A 13,435-nucleotide genomic window follows, 5' to 3' on the forward strand; every position below is an offset into this window, starting at 1 on the left:
AGTACAGGACCTGGAGTCAAGAAAACTCATCTTTCTGAATTCAAACACAGCTGTAAAATGAGCCAAAGAAGAAAAGGGCAAACTATTCTAGTATCTTTACCAAGAAAACACCAAACAAGGTCATGAAGATGAATAGACATGAGTGAACAACAACAAATCTTAAACATAGCTTGCTTTCATAGTTGTTTGCATGTTGCCTTTCCTGTTAGATTGTGACCTTATTGGGAGGCAGGGATTATCTTTTTCTTTGCATCCCCGGGGCTTAGTACAGTGACTGACATAAAGCAGATACTTAATATTGACTGAGTAACAGCTTTTGCTCTCTCTCTCTCACTGAATTTGCTTCAGATTGCCAGATTTCCTAATTACCATTCTGATCCAGAGATAAAACTTTGCTCTCACCCAATTCTCATCTTATTTCTTTCCTCTTTTCCTTGGAGTCAGATTAGAGAGAACCTTCCATCTTTCCCTACATCTGGAAGATGGTAATATTAGTAACATTTTCTAACAAACTCCCTATTTCAACCCATTGTGGGGAATCAGGATCCCATGGAATAGTTTAGGAAATCCTGACCTAGAACTGAGAAGGAAGATCCCTCTACAAATACTAAAATGATGAAATGAGATCAACCATCCTGACTGATGATGCATTTATCAAGTGAGATTATTTCTCCCCCTAAAATATTCAGCTGGAAAACTTTAGACAGGTGAATATAGAATCAGAAATTACCGAAGGTTTTTAGCAATCTACTTTGTTTTCATATGGCTGAAACCCATGCCAAAAAGTTATACATTCATTCATTCTTACCATTCCTCTGTAGCACAATCTGATAACAATAAGGACATTTTTGCTATGAAAATAGTCATAAAGCAGCTGAGACCAAACAATTTCTTCTCATTAAGAGTTATTGGCTTCATGTTTAACATATATTGGATTGCTTGCCATCTAGGAGAGGGGTGGGAGTAAGGGGGGAGAAAAAAATTGGAACTCGAGGTTTTGCAGGAGTGAATGTTGAAAACTATCTATGCATATGTTTTGAAAATAAAAAGCTTTATATCTTTTTTTTTTAAGTTGTTGGCTTTCAGAGGAGACCATCCCATCCCAGGCCTCCCATCCCTCAGTAGATTCTCATTGAACTATAGTGCATCAGCTTATTTACTTCAGCTGGGTCTCAATAAAGGAGCTTGAAAAGAGGGAAATCCCTGGGTGAGGCAGGAAAAGGGAGTTTCTGTTAAAGGACTTATGCCTTTTTATGGTCCTATTAGCAGAGTAACTTAAAACCTTTTCCCTGACTAATTGCAAACACATTACTACTGTTTGTTTTCAGTTGTTCCAGACTCTTTGTGACCCCATTTGGGGTTTTCTTGGCATATAGTAAAGTAGTTTACCATTTTCTTCTCCAGGTCATTTTACAGATGAGGAAACTGAGGTAATCAAGGTTAAGTGACACTGCTAGTAAATGTCTGAGGTCAAATTTGAAATTAAGTCCTCCTGATTCCCGGACCAGCACTCTATTTATCCACTGCCCTAATCCCGGACCAGCACTCTATTTATCCACTGCCCTAATCCCGGACCAGCACTCTATTTATCCACTGCTCTAATCCACATTGTTCCTTCTTACTAATTATAATTAGTCTACAAAGATCTAGAAGTTAATTTTTTTGTTTTTTTATAAACCATTGAGGAGTCACACCTATATTTCCTTAGAAGAGATCACCAGGGTTTTTTCTAACTGGTAGTTTTCTGCCACCTCCAATTTGTAGGGATTAATATTATAGAAAGGGGGATGTCTTATATACCCTACTCAAATGGATAGGAAATAGTATAGGAATAGGAAGAGTATAGAACTGAGATAGGGCACCAGGAGCAGCATGGTACAGTGGAAATAGAACTAGCCAGAAGGGCAGCTAAGTGGTTCAATGGATAGAGTGCCAGGCCTGGAGATATGAAGAGCAGAGTTTAAATCTGGCCTTAGGCATTTACTAGCTGTGTAACCCTGAGCAAATGACAACTTGCTGTTTTTTGCCTCAGTTTCCTTATCTATAAAGTGACCTTGAGAAGGAAATGGCAAATCACTTCAGCATCTTTGTCAAAAAGAACCCAAATGGGTCATGGAGAGTCTGAAACAAGGAAAAACAGCTGAACTACAATAGAGCCAAAGACTGTGAGTGCATGTGATCTGCTTAATACCTATTTAGTCAAGTAAACTGAGCCTCTGTTTTCTCACCTTGCACCAAGTGACTCCACTATTTGAATCCTTTTTAGATCTAACTTTCTGTGATTCTCATTTAATCTTGGCTATTAATCATTCGACCCTAAGAAAATATTTCTCCTTCAAGGGCCTTAGTTTGTGTATATATATATTTAATGGCAATGAGATGTCTTCCTATTGCTCTAGGATCAAATACTAAGTTCTCTTTTAGGAGTTCATAGTTCTTCATCATATACCTTCTTCCTCCCATTCCAGTGTTCTTATCCCTTATATCCCCATCCTCTGTACTCTGTGATTTAATGATGTTCCTTAGAGTAAACACTCCAACTAAATGTTGTCCTCCCTTTCCTGGGGCTCTTCTCCTCCTCATCTCTGTCTCCTGCCTTCCCAGGTTACTATCATTCAGTCACTGGATTTGAACTCAGATATATGAGTCTTACTTATTCCAGGCTTAGTACTCTATCCACTGCTCTACCTGGCTTTCCTACCTTGCTTTATATTTCAATCTCAAATACTACCTTCTATAAAAAGCCTCTCCCCATATTCTTCAATCTTAGTGTCTTCCATTTAAGATTATCTATCTATTAATCTATTTATCTATCTATTGACCTAACTCTACATATATAGATATGTATATATTCACATATATACATTTTTGTATTCACATGTATATTAAGGAGTTAGGACAGTAAGTGGTTAATTGTGGGAATTGGGTAAGCTACACTGACTTTGTCTTGTGACTAATAAGGAGCTAGTTTAGTTCCTTTTCTTTCAGTAAGGGGTCTAGTCCCAGTTTCTGTCTTGTGAGAAAACTATTCAACTGTGAGAATTATGAAAAAACCTTAATGTATAGTTTGAAATTATCCCTGCATGACTAGGAAACTGGATCAACTCTACCTGCTATTTAGAGACCTTTAACTAAGGACCTAAATTATGCTGGCCAGAAACCCTGAAGACTGCAAGGAATTTTCTCACAATTGTATATCTCAAGCAACACATGTCTTATGTGAAAACTGACCTCATACTGATCAATCAGTTATAATTTCCATGTTCCTTTGATTGTTCACAGAGAAACTTTTTCTAATTTTAGAAAACTTTATTTGTTTGCTTTCCCTACCCTACTTGAAAAGTCCCTAATCTTACATTTTATTAGAAAGCAGATTAATGTTGTATTGTTTTCTTTTGATGAATTGGCCTTATTTGATTGTTTTTAATGTATAAAAATCTGTTTCTCCTAGTATTTGGGGTCCAGCCCAGAGCTAAGGAAGGGGCCTGGTCACAATTTTGTGAGCAAATGCTATGCATTGCTTAATAAATCAAAATGCTTATGGATGTTCAAACCTTTGTTTTCTCAGTCATTTCATCTTACCTATCATAGTATGTATGGGTGTGTTTGTGTATATATTGTGTGTGTGAATATATACATACACAAACAGAGAAAGTATTTCTATACACCTATGAAAGAAAGAATACATATATATACACACATATATACAGAATATATACAAGTATATATATATATATATATATATATATCTACTGAATGTGTATGTGTGTATGTAATGTACCATATATATATATATATATAAAATATATATTATATATATACAATAATACATAAAAAGAACAAGCATTTAAATATATATCATTCAACAGAATGATTTCAGAAAGGCCTGGAGAGACTTACATGAATTGATGCTGAGTGAAATGAGAAGGACCAGGAGATCATCATATACTTCAGCAATAATACTATATGATGGTCAATTCTGATGGACCTGGCAATGAGATGAACCAAATCAGTTCCAATGGAGCAGTAATGAATTGAACCAGCTTACACCGAGCAAAAGAACTCTGGGAGATGACTAAAAACCATTACATAGAATTCCAAATCCCTATATTTTTGTCCGCCTGCATTTTTTATTTCCTTCACAGGCTAATTGTACACTATTTCAGAGTCCAATTCTTTTTGTACAGCAAAATAACTGTTTGGACATGTATACTTATTTTGTATTTAATTTATACTTTAACATATTTAATATGTATTGTTCAACCTGCCATCTGGGGGAGGGTGTGGGGGGAAGGAGGGGAAAAATTGGAACAAAAGGTTTGGCAATTGTCAATGGTGTAAAATTACCCATGCATATAACTTGTAAATAAAAAGTTATAATAAAAAATATATATATGCATATATATATATATATGTTAAATCCCCCTCCCCAAAAAAAAAGAGTCATGAGTATGGGACTTTGTAACTGAAAGAATTATTGCATGCTTCCTAAAGTGGAAGGAAGTTGGCAAGCATAGAAAAATAAATAATAAAAGCACTTTAATGGATGCTTAGTGGGGAGAAATTAGTGCGCCAGTTTCTGGGATACCTATGTATCATGAAAGAAGGTTTCTAGTTCTTTGACCTATTTTCCAAAAAAAGCAAATAAAGACCAAAAAAAAAAATATATATATATATATATATATATATATCATTGAAAGTAGTGTGTGTATATGATAGGAAAAAATACTTATTTATATCACTGAAAGTACACACATGTATAAAAGAAATAAGCATTTATATATAAAATCCTTGAAAGTATACACATGTATGCATGCTTGTGAAAAGAGCAAGTATTTGTTTATATTACTGAAAAAATGTATGAACACATTTATACACATGTATATGAAAGGAATAAGTATTTATATGTAAAATCATTGAAAGTATGTGTATATATATATACATATATTTATATTTATGTGAAAGGAATAAAGATTAAATATCTGCTATATGTCAGGCATTGTACTAGGCACTACAATAATATTCTTATTTAATATACACAAATAACCAGATGTGATAGAAGCTATTATTATTCCCTTCTTATAGTAGGTGAAACTGAGGCAAATACCTATTAAGTTCCTCACACAGGGTTATATCCTCTACATTATAAACTCCGTGAAGTCAGAGGAAGTATCTTAGTTATTTTTTTCCCTAGTACATCTGACACTTTATGACCCCAGTTAGGGTTTTCTTGGCAAAAATGTTGGTGTGGTTTGCCATTTCTTTCTGCAGCCTATTGCTCTGTGACTGAAATGATTATGTTAGTAATTCTAACCTTATGATCACTTAACTCTCAGGATTATTCTAAAGATAATATGAGATAATGTAAATTGCTTTACAAACTTTAAAAATGTGTACATATTAACTATTCAAGAGCAAGAGAAGAAGAAACCTAAACATGTTGGAAAATACTGACCTCATACTATTTCTTTCTCACGTGGCTATTAAAAAGATTTGAGAGACATCGTTTCTGGATAATTTAATCATTTTATTAATAAGGCCAACATGTTATAAATAAAAGGATGATTATGTGGCCATTTTTATTGGACCAAAGACAATCAAGACAGTGGACTCGTGGTTTATATACCCTTCAAAAAGTAAGATGTTTCTGAGAGGCTGCAATCAACTCTGATTGGATACAATATAGGTGAGTTATATTAAAATGAGAAACCGAGAGTGACATGTCATCCTTGCACAGAGAAACTAACTCTCTCCTTAGTCCAACCCCAGCTACCTAGATCAAAGAACTAGAAGCTTGAGTAGAAGACAATGGGCTTACCTTAGATTAAATTCCTTAAATCTGACAAGGTTGAGCCCAGTTAATTCAATCTCCTTATCAGTAATGTCCTTCAAGAGACTGTACTTTTAACTTTTAAAAATCAGGACTTTAAAAGAAGAGAAAAACTCTAGCTTTCCCCAAATTATTAGTTACTAATATTTATTTCTCTCCTAAAATATCTCCAAGAGTCATTATGAACACCCATTACAAAAGCAATAGGTTAATTTGCTCTTCATAAGATGATAAATAATCAGCAAATAATGCTTGGGAAAGAAAGATGAGAAGTAGACCTAGGATACAGTGAGACTCCAGGGTAAAGCAGTTTTCTGCGGCATGATAGGGAAGATCAATAGAGACGAGTCAACAATGAAGGCTACAGAGGAATGGCTGAGCCAGAATAAGAGTTGAAAACATTTTTTTTAACTTAAAAAAATCACATAATTGTAAGATGCAGCCACTGTTGTTTTTAATCATAAACTAGTTCTTTGGTGTAGAATATTCCTACCACATAAGAAGGATCAGACCGTCTTCCTCTAAAAAGGACTGGCCCATTTTCTTGATACTTCAACATGGGACAGAGCTTTAAAAGCAGGGTGAAATGGGTAGAATGCTAGCTTGGGAAAGGGGTTAACGTGTTCAAATTCAGCCTCGTACAATACATCTTAGTTATGTCACTCTATGTCCCCCAGTTTCTTTATTTGTAAAATATAGTAATAAGAACACTTACCTCACAGGTTTGGGCAGCTAAGTAGCACCTCACCTGGAGCCCTGAGTTCAAATCTGGCCTCAGACACTTGTTAGCTTTATGACATGGGGCACATCATTTAACCCTGTTTGCCTCAAAAGTAAAATGAGCAAGAGAAGAAAATAGCAAAACATTCCAATATCTTTGTCAAGAAAACCCCAAATGGAGTCATAAAGTCAGACATGACTGAAAAATGACTATTGTGAGGTTTAAATGAAATAATATTATGTAAAGTGCTTTTCAAACCTTAAAGTGCTATATAAAGTAGCACTTATTTAAGTAAGGATGAGATATCTCACTCAGAGAACTCTACTTGAACCAGTAAGAACTGTCAAAAAGGAGAGGATGCCTTTCTCACTTCTTGCCTGGGAAAGAAACTTCAGAACCAAAGGGAAAGGGGTAGCATAGGTCATTCCCTGAATGAAAGCACGTAGCAGTTCTGTTGTAAGGAGTGCAATAATATCTTGCTGATCTAGAAGCTGGTGGAAATAGAGACAATGGGTGGTCAGGCTATCTAGTGACCAAAGCAAGTAACTGAGATACTTATCCCATGATTTGGGAAAAGCTAGCCCAAACACTGGGTAACCCTTTCAACCCGCCTGAAAAGGACTGAGTCAGGGAGGAGCTAGCCCATCTAATAAGTAACCTGCCCAGTCCAGCCCTACATCAATTGTGACGAGTAAGGAGCCAGTCCAGAACCTGCCTGTCCCAGTCCAGCACTGAATGGATCCATCTAACAAGGATACCATGCCTTTGGAGGAGCCTAACCTATCAACCCTCCCATGCTTTATAGCAAATGCTGTTTAGACAATCCAGGAAAAGGACATCAAAGCTCCACTCAGCATAATGAGTTGTCTTGACCACATAGTTTTCTACATGTCTGCCTTGATCAAATTAAGACTTGTTAAGACTTGGATTCCCATACTATCTCCAGTCATCCTGATCTATACCTGGCCACTGACCCAAATGGGTCTGGTGCTGGTGACTTTGCATAGCCATCTCTCACTTAAATCCAATTCACTTGTATGTCATGGCATCACATCAGTGATATCATAGTTCTCTGAGAATGAAGGACAAATAACCATTACTTTTTTAATATGTCTATGCACATTATCCCTTCCTCCTCCTCTTCCCAACCCTGCTATTCCTTAGAAATTCTGTATCTATGAGAAAGAACATTATAATAACAATCGATCTTTCTATGCCATTTGAATTAATGCCTTTGCTACAAACTGTCTGATCTACTGGCTGATTATTAATGGGAAGCACACCAGTCAGGGCTCATGAGCTATAAAGTTGGGAAGATAGCTACCACAATTTTACCCCTAGAACTCAAAGTAATAGTCACCCTTCTAGGAGCCCCATCTGCTTGTTCTAGGGCAAGTTAGGGGAATGAATTCGTATGTATGTGCATCCTGAGTTTGAGATGACTTTGGGATAGACATCTAGTTCAAAATATCCAAACAGGCAGTTGACAGTTTAGTACAGCTTGGGAGAAAGTCTGAATATATAGAATTGGGAGTCATCTATATTCTAATGACAATTAAACCCATAGCAACTGATGAGAATGTAGAGAGAGTGAGAAGAAAGTCCAGGACAGAGATTTAAGGAATGTTCATAATCAGGGGGTGAGACATGAATGATGACCCAACAAAGCAGAGATCTCAGATTACCAGATAGGATTACCAAGAGAGAGCAGGATCCCAAAAAAACCAGAAAAGAGAACCTATAGAAGGAATAGTTGTTAACAGTATCAGATGCAAGCTAAATGCAATCATCAAAATAAAAACTGAAGTAAAATCTTTGTGTAAAGTCTATGTGAAAAAAAAAAATTTGACATACAGAATCTATAAGTTCCTCCTGCATGCAAATCTATCATTCATTCCACAAAGAAAAAGTGGCTCAAACGACACAATTTTCAAAAGAGGAAACATAGTTGAAGGACCTGAAATGCCATTTTTCAAAAGGCAAAGGACCTGGAGTTATAACCAAGAGTTAACTACCCAGAGAGATTCAGCATCATCTTTCAGGGGAGGAAATGAAGCTTCAATGAAATAAGAGACTTTCAATCATTTCTATTGAAAAAATCAGAACTAAATAGAAATTTTAATCTATAAACACAGGGCTGAGGAGAAACATAGAAAGGTAAATGGGGGGAAATATATATATTTAAATTTAAACTGTTTACATCCTTAGATGGGAAAACAATATCTGTAACTCTAGAGAACTGTATCTGACACTGGGGCAGACAAAAGGGGATATTACATGGACTAAGGGCGTGGTTGTGAATGGACTGTGAGGTGATGACATCAAAGAAAATGGCATTAAGGAATGGAAAAAGTTTGTACTGGAAAAGGAAAGAGAAGATATAATGGGACAATTAGTTCACACCAAGGGGTTCAAAAGACCTATTACAATTGAGGGGGGAAAGGGGAAGGAGATGAGCACTGTCTAAAGCTTGATCTCATCAGTTTGGGCTCTAGGAAGGAATAACTTAATCACTCAGTTGGGTATAGAAATGTATTTAATCCTATAAAGAAGTAGGAAGAGAAAGAGGAAAAAAAAAAGGGGAGACAGGATATAAGGGAGGACAGAAACACTAGGAAAGAAGGTAAGAGAAGGGGGAAGGGGGAGGGTTGATAGAAGATAAAATAGTGGGTGGAATGGGTTAAAAAATGATTCCGGACAGAGTGGAGAGAACAAAAGTATACACAGGAGAGAAAATAAGATGGAGGGAAATACAGAGCTGGTAATCATAACTGTTAATGTGAATGGGATGAACTCTCCTATAAAATGGAAGCAAATCGCAGAGTGGATTAAAAAACAGAATCCTACAATATGTTGTTTACCAGAAACACAATTGACACAGAGACACATACAAAGTAAAGGTAAAAGGCTGAAACAGAATTTATTATGCTTCAGCTGAAGTAAAAAAAAAACAAAAAAAAAAACAGGGGTAGCAATTTTGATATCAGATAAAGCAAAAGTAAAAATAGATCTTTTTAAGAGATAAGGAGGGAAAGTACATCTTGATAAAGAGTATAATAAATAATGAAATAGAAACGATACTAAATGTGTATGCACCAAGTGGTAGAGCAGGCAAATTCTTAGAGAAGATTTTAAATCAGTTATAGAAAGAAATGGACAGCATACTATTCTAGAAGGGGATCTCAACCTTCTCCTTTCAGAATCAGACAAAGCTAACAACAAAATAAATGAGAAAGAAACTAAGGAAGTTAATAGGATCCTAAAAAAACCTAGATATGATAAATATATGGAGAAAATTGAATAGGAACATAAAGGAATACACACCTTTTTCTCAGCAGTACATGGCACCTACACAAAAACTGACCATGTATTAAGGTATAAAAATCTCACAATCAAATGCAAAAAGGCAGAAATAGTAAATGCTTCCTTTTCAGACCACAATGCAATAAAAACTATATTCAATAAAAGGTCAGGGAAACAGACTGAAAACCAAGTGGAAATTAAGACAATCTAATTCTATAGAATGAGTGGGTCAAATAACAAATCACAGAAACAATCCATAATTTCATCCAAGAAAAGAGGAAACATATTGCCAATTAGCACTTGCAAAGTTGTTCAGATTCTAATAGTCAGGGAAATGCAAAGTAAAACACCATTAACACATTACCTAACAAAGCTCAGGCAAGACAATTGGCAAAAATAGTTTAAAATAATTAATGGAAAAGGGAGAGGGTTATAGGGAAATAAATACGCTTACTTTTTTTTGCTGGGATGACATCTATAAAAAGCCTTTTTGAAAGCAATCTGCCAACATACAATTTGAGTTTTTAAACGACCATATACTTTGACCCTACTTATCTATTTCTAGGACCACAAAGCTGATCTTGTTCAGTTATTTCAGTTGCGATTCACTCTTTATGACCCTGTTTTGGGTTTTCTTGGCAAAATCATTGGAGTGGTTTGCCATTTCCTTCTCTAGCTCATTTTACAGATGAAGAAACTGAGGCAAACAAGGTTAAGTGACTTGCTCAGAATCACACTGCTAATAAATATATTGAGACTAGATGAGTCTTCCTGACTCCAGACTTAGCCTTCTATCCACTATGCCACCTACCAGTAATAATCTACAGCTGCTGTTAAAAGGGCTGTTAAAATACTTTTATACATTTGTTAAATACATTTGTTAATACATTTGTTAAAATACTGTACAAAGCATTCATAGTTGCATATTTGCTTTATTCATAGTTTGCATAGTAAAAATCTAGAAACGGTCTGTATGTCCAATGACTAGGGAAAGGCTGAATAAACAGCTAGTCTTTTTTTATCCTGTGAAGTCAAGTTTACCTCTTCCTCCAGGAAACACCAGAGAAACCTTTTTAGAAATGTTGCAATATTTTAAAGTTGGAACAAACATTTTTCTGATTCCATTGCCTTTTGCATTTCTGACTCTAATTACTAAAGCTGACTTCACAGGTCTTATTATAAAGTTCTCCTCCCATATATGTGTCCCTAGGTTTGGGGGGGGAGAAAGTGGGGGAAACAAAATGACATTACTTTCCCTAGGAAGCCTTTCATAACTATAAATGTTAAGTGACTTCAGATTCAGTCTAATGATGTCACATGGAAGTAAATAAGGTTATGGTTTAAGGTTTGCAGTCAATTACATTACAAAATAATTTTTTTTTACATAACACCCTGCCTCTGAAAATCTTAAAAAGTTTTACAAATAGTTTCCTTGTTAATTTCTATTTTCATTCAAGAGAGGGAAGTATTACTCTATTTTTATCCTCATATTATAGATTAATTATACACAAGTGACTTTCCTAAAAAAATAAAACATGGTCAGAGACATGTTTGAAATATAAGAGGCTAAACCAAACCAGAATCACTGCTTAATCACTCTTACCCCTAGGCATAGATATATCCTAGAGGGGTCATTCCAGGAGACTAACTCCCATCAAATCTCCCCCATTTCTTAAATATCTTTAAATGGAGACAAAATCACTTATTCCACTACAAGAGAGAAGGCTTAAGATGCAAATATCCCTGGAAGGAACATGACACTTATTAAATTTCCCATTGATGCCTGAGCTTCCTGAGAGCAGGCTAAGGTAGGGAGAAAGGAAGAGACTTCTGGGTACCTGAAATCATAAATGGGGTTCCATGACTAACAGGAGAAGGAAAAAATACATGGATTGTTTCTCATAAAGTGATAAAATAAAAATTCAGCAAATAATGTTTAGAAATGAAAGATTTTATCTCATACTTTTTCCACAACAAAATGTAAACATAACTTGGCAAGGGCAGACACATATATTTAAAAGCAGTTCTTTTCAACCTTGTCACAGGATGATAGATTTAGAACTGTAATTCACATTCAAAAATCAAGTCTGACCCTCTCCGACAAATGAGGAACCCATAGCAGAGATTAAGTGACTTGTTTAGGGTCATGTAGCTAAATGTCTGAGTTGGGGTTGCTCTGTCTGCATATCTGACTATTTACCTCAACCCTTTCAATAAATTCCAGTGGTTCCCTAATGTCTTCAGAATCAAACAGAAAAACCTATCATTTAAGGCACTTCTCAACATGGCCCATTCTTGCCTCTCCAATGTCCTTTCACATTATCCCTGACTTCCTTCAAGATTCAACTCAACTGCCACTTTCTATAGGAAGCCTTTCCTTTCAAGGCTATCTTCCATTTATTCTGTGTCTGTCCAGTATATGACTTTATGTGTACAGAACAGAAAACTAGCCAATAAACCTAGTCCATTATGAGCATCAGCAGAGTGTTTGACTGAAGTAATGCTGCATATGGAAGGGACTGGAGGGGCCTACTTCTAAACAGGCACAATATCCATGTAATGGTAATATATAATTCACTTTAGCTGAAAAATATACAGATGTACTGGAGTTGGCTCCAATATGACAACCAATGTCCTAATGATTGAGACTGTTGATTCACTATGTAGCCGGTTCTGGAACGCAAAGAAAAATGCAGAAAAAATGAATCAACTAGATCCATTCTCTTAAGGGGGGGCTCTCTTCCAGACTAATTGATATTGAAGACTAGGGTTCTTAGACCATCTCACCTGGAGCTAGAGAAAAATATACACATACATATTCATACACACATATATTCATACTACATATGTATATATATACATATATATATATGGATTTATATATCCACATATATCCACACACACATATAAACTGCATGGGGCAGGCAAAGATCTGCTATGTATATGTATGTCTATATCTAGAAAAATACATCTATATTCGTACATGTGTACATATGTATACATATATACATAAAATGCAGGTTTCTTCTTTTAAAAATTGCCTGTCTATGTCATTTGAATCACACAATAGGGGGTTGAATTGGGGAACGAATATGATGATAGATTTGCATTGAGTACCTTATAAATTCTAGATGACAGATTTCTTTTCAAATAGACTTAGCACATTTTTCTCCAGCTTTTCTTTTTATTTCAATGACAGTCTTTAGTTCTGCATCTGACACTGTTAAATACCTTTCCTCCTAGATGCTCTCTCCTGCGTTTTTGACAAAGATTTTATGTGTATCTGCACATATATTTTTATATTTACAGTACATAGACACACAGCATATCTTTGCCTGCTCCATGCAAGTAGTTCCCTCATCCCTGGAAGTTACCATAACTTATTGCCCTAAGACAATGTTGTACAATGTAGGTCCTGCCCCGTAGGCAGCAAATAGAGGGGTTAAGAGGATAGGAACAGGGACAGGAAATCTTTAAGGAATAAGTTTGTTTCCCAGGGAGTAGATCTTATTCCAACGATAAACAAATCACTTAATCCTGGGCGCCACCAAAGAAACCATACTCTTCTGTAGGTGCTGCTG

The sequence above is a fragment of the Sarcophilus harrisii genome, chromosome 1, assembly GCF_902635505.1.
Source record: "Sarcophilus harrisii chromosome 1, mSarHar1.11, whole genome shotgun sequence".
In the NCBI taxonomy this organism is placed as follows: domain Eukaryota; kingdom Metazoa; phylum Chordata; class Mammalia; order Dasyuromorphia; family Dasyuridae; genus Sarcophilus; species Sarcophilus harrisii.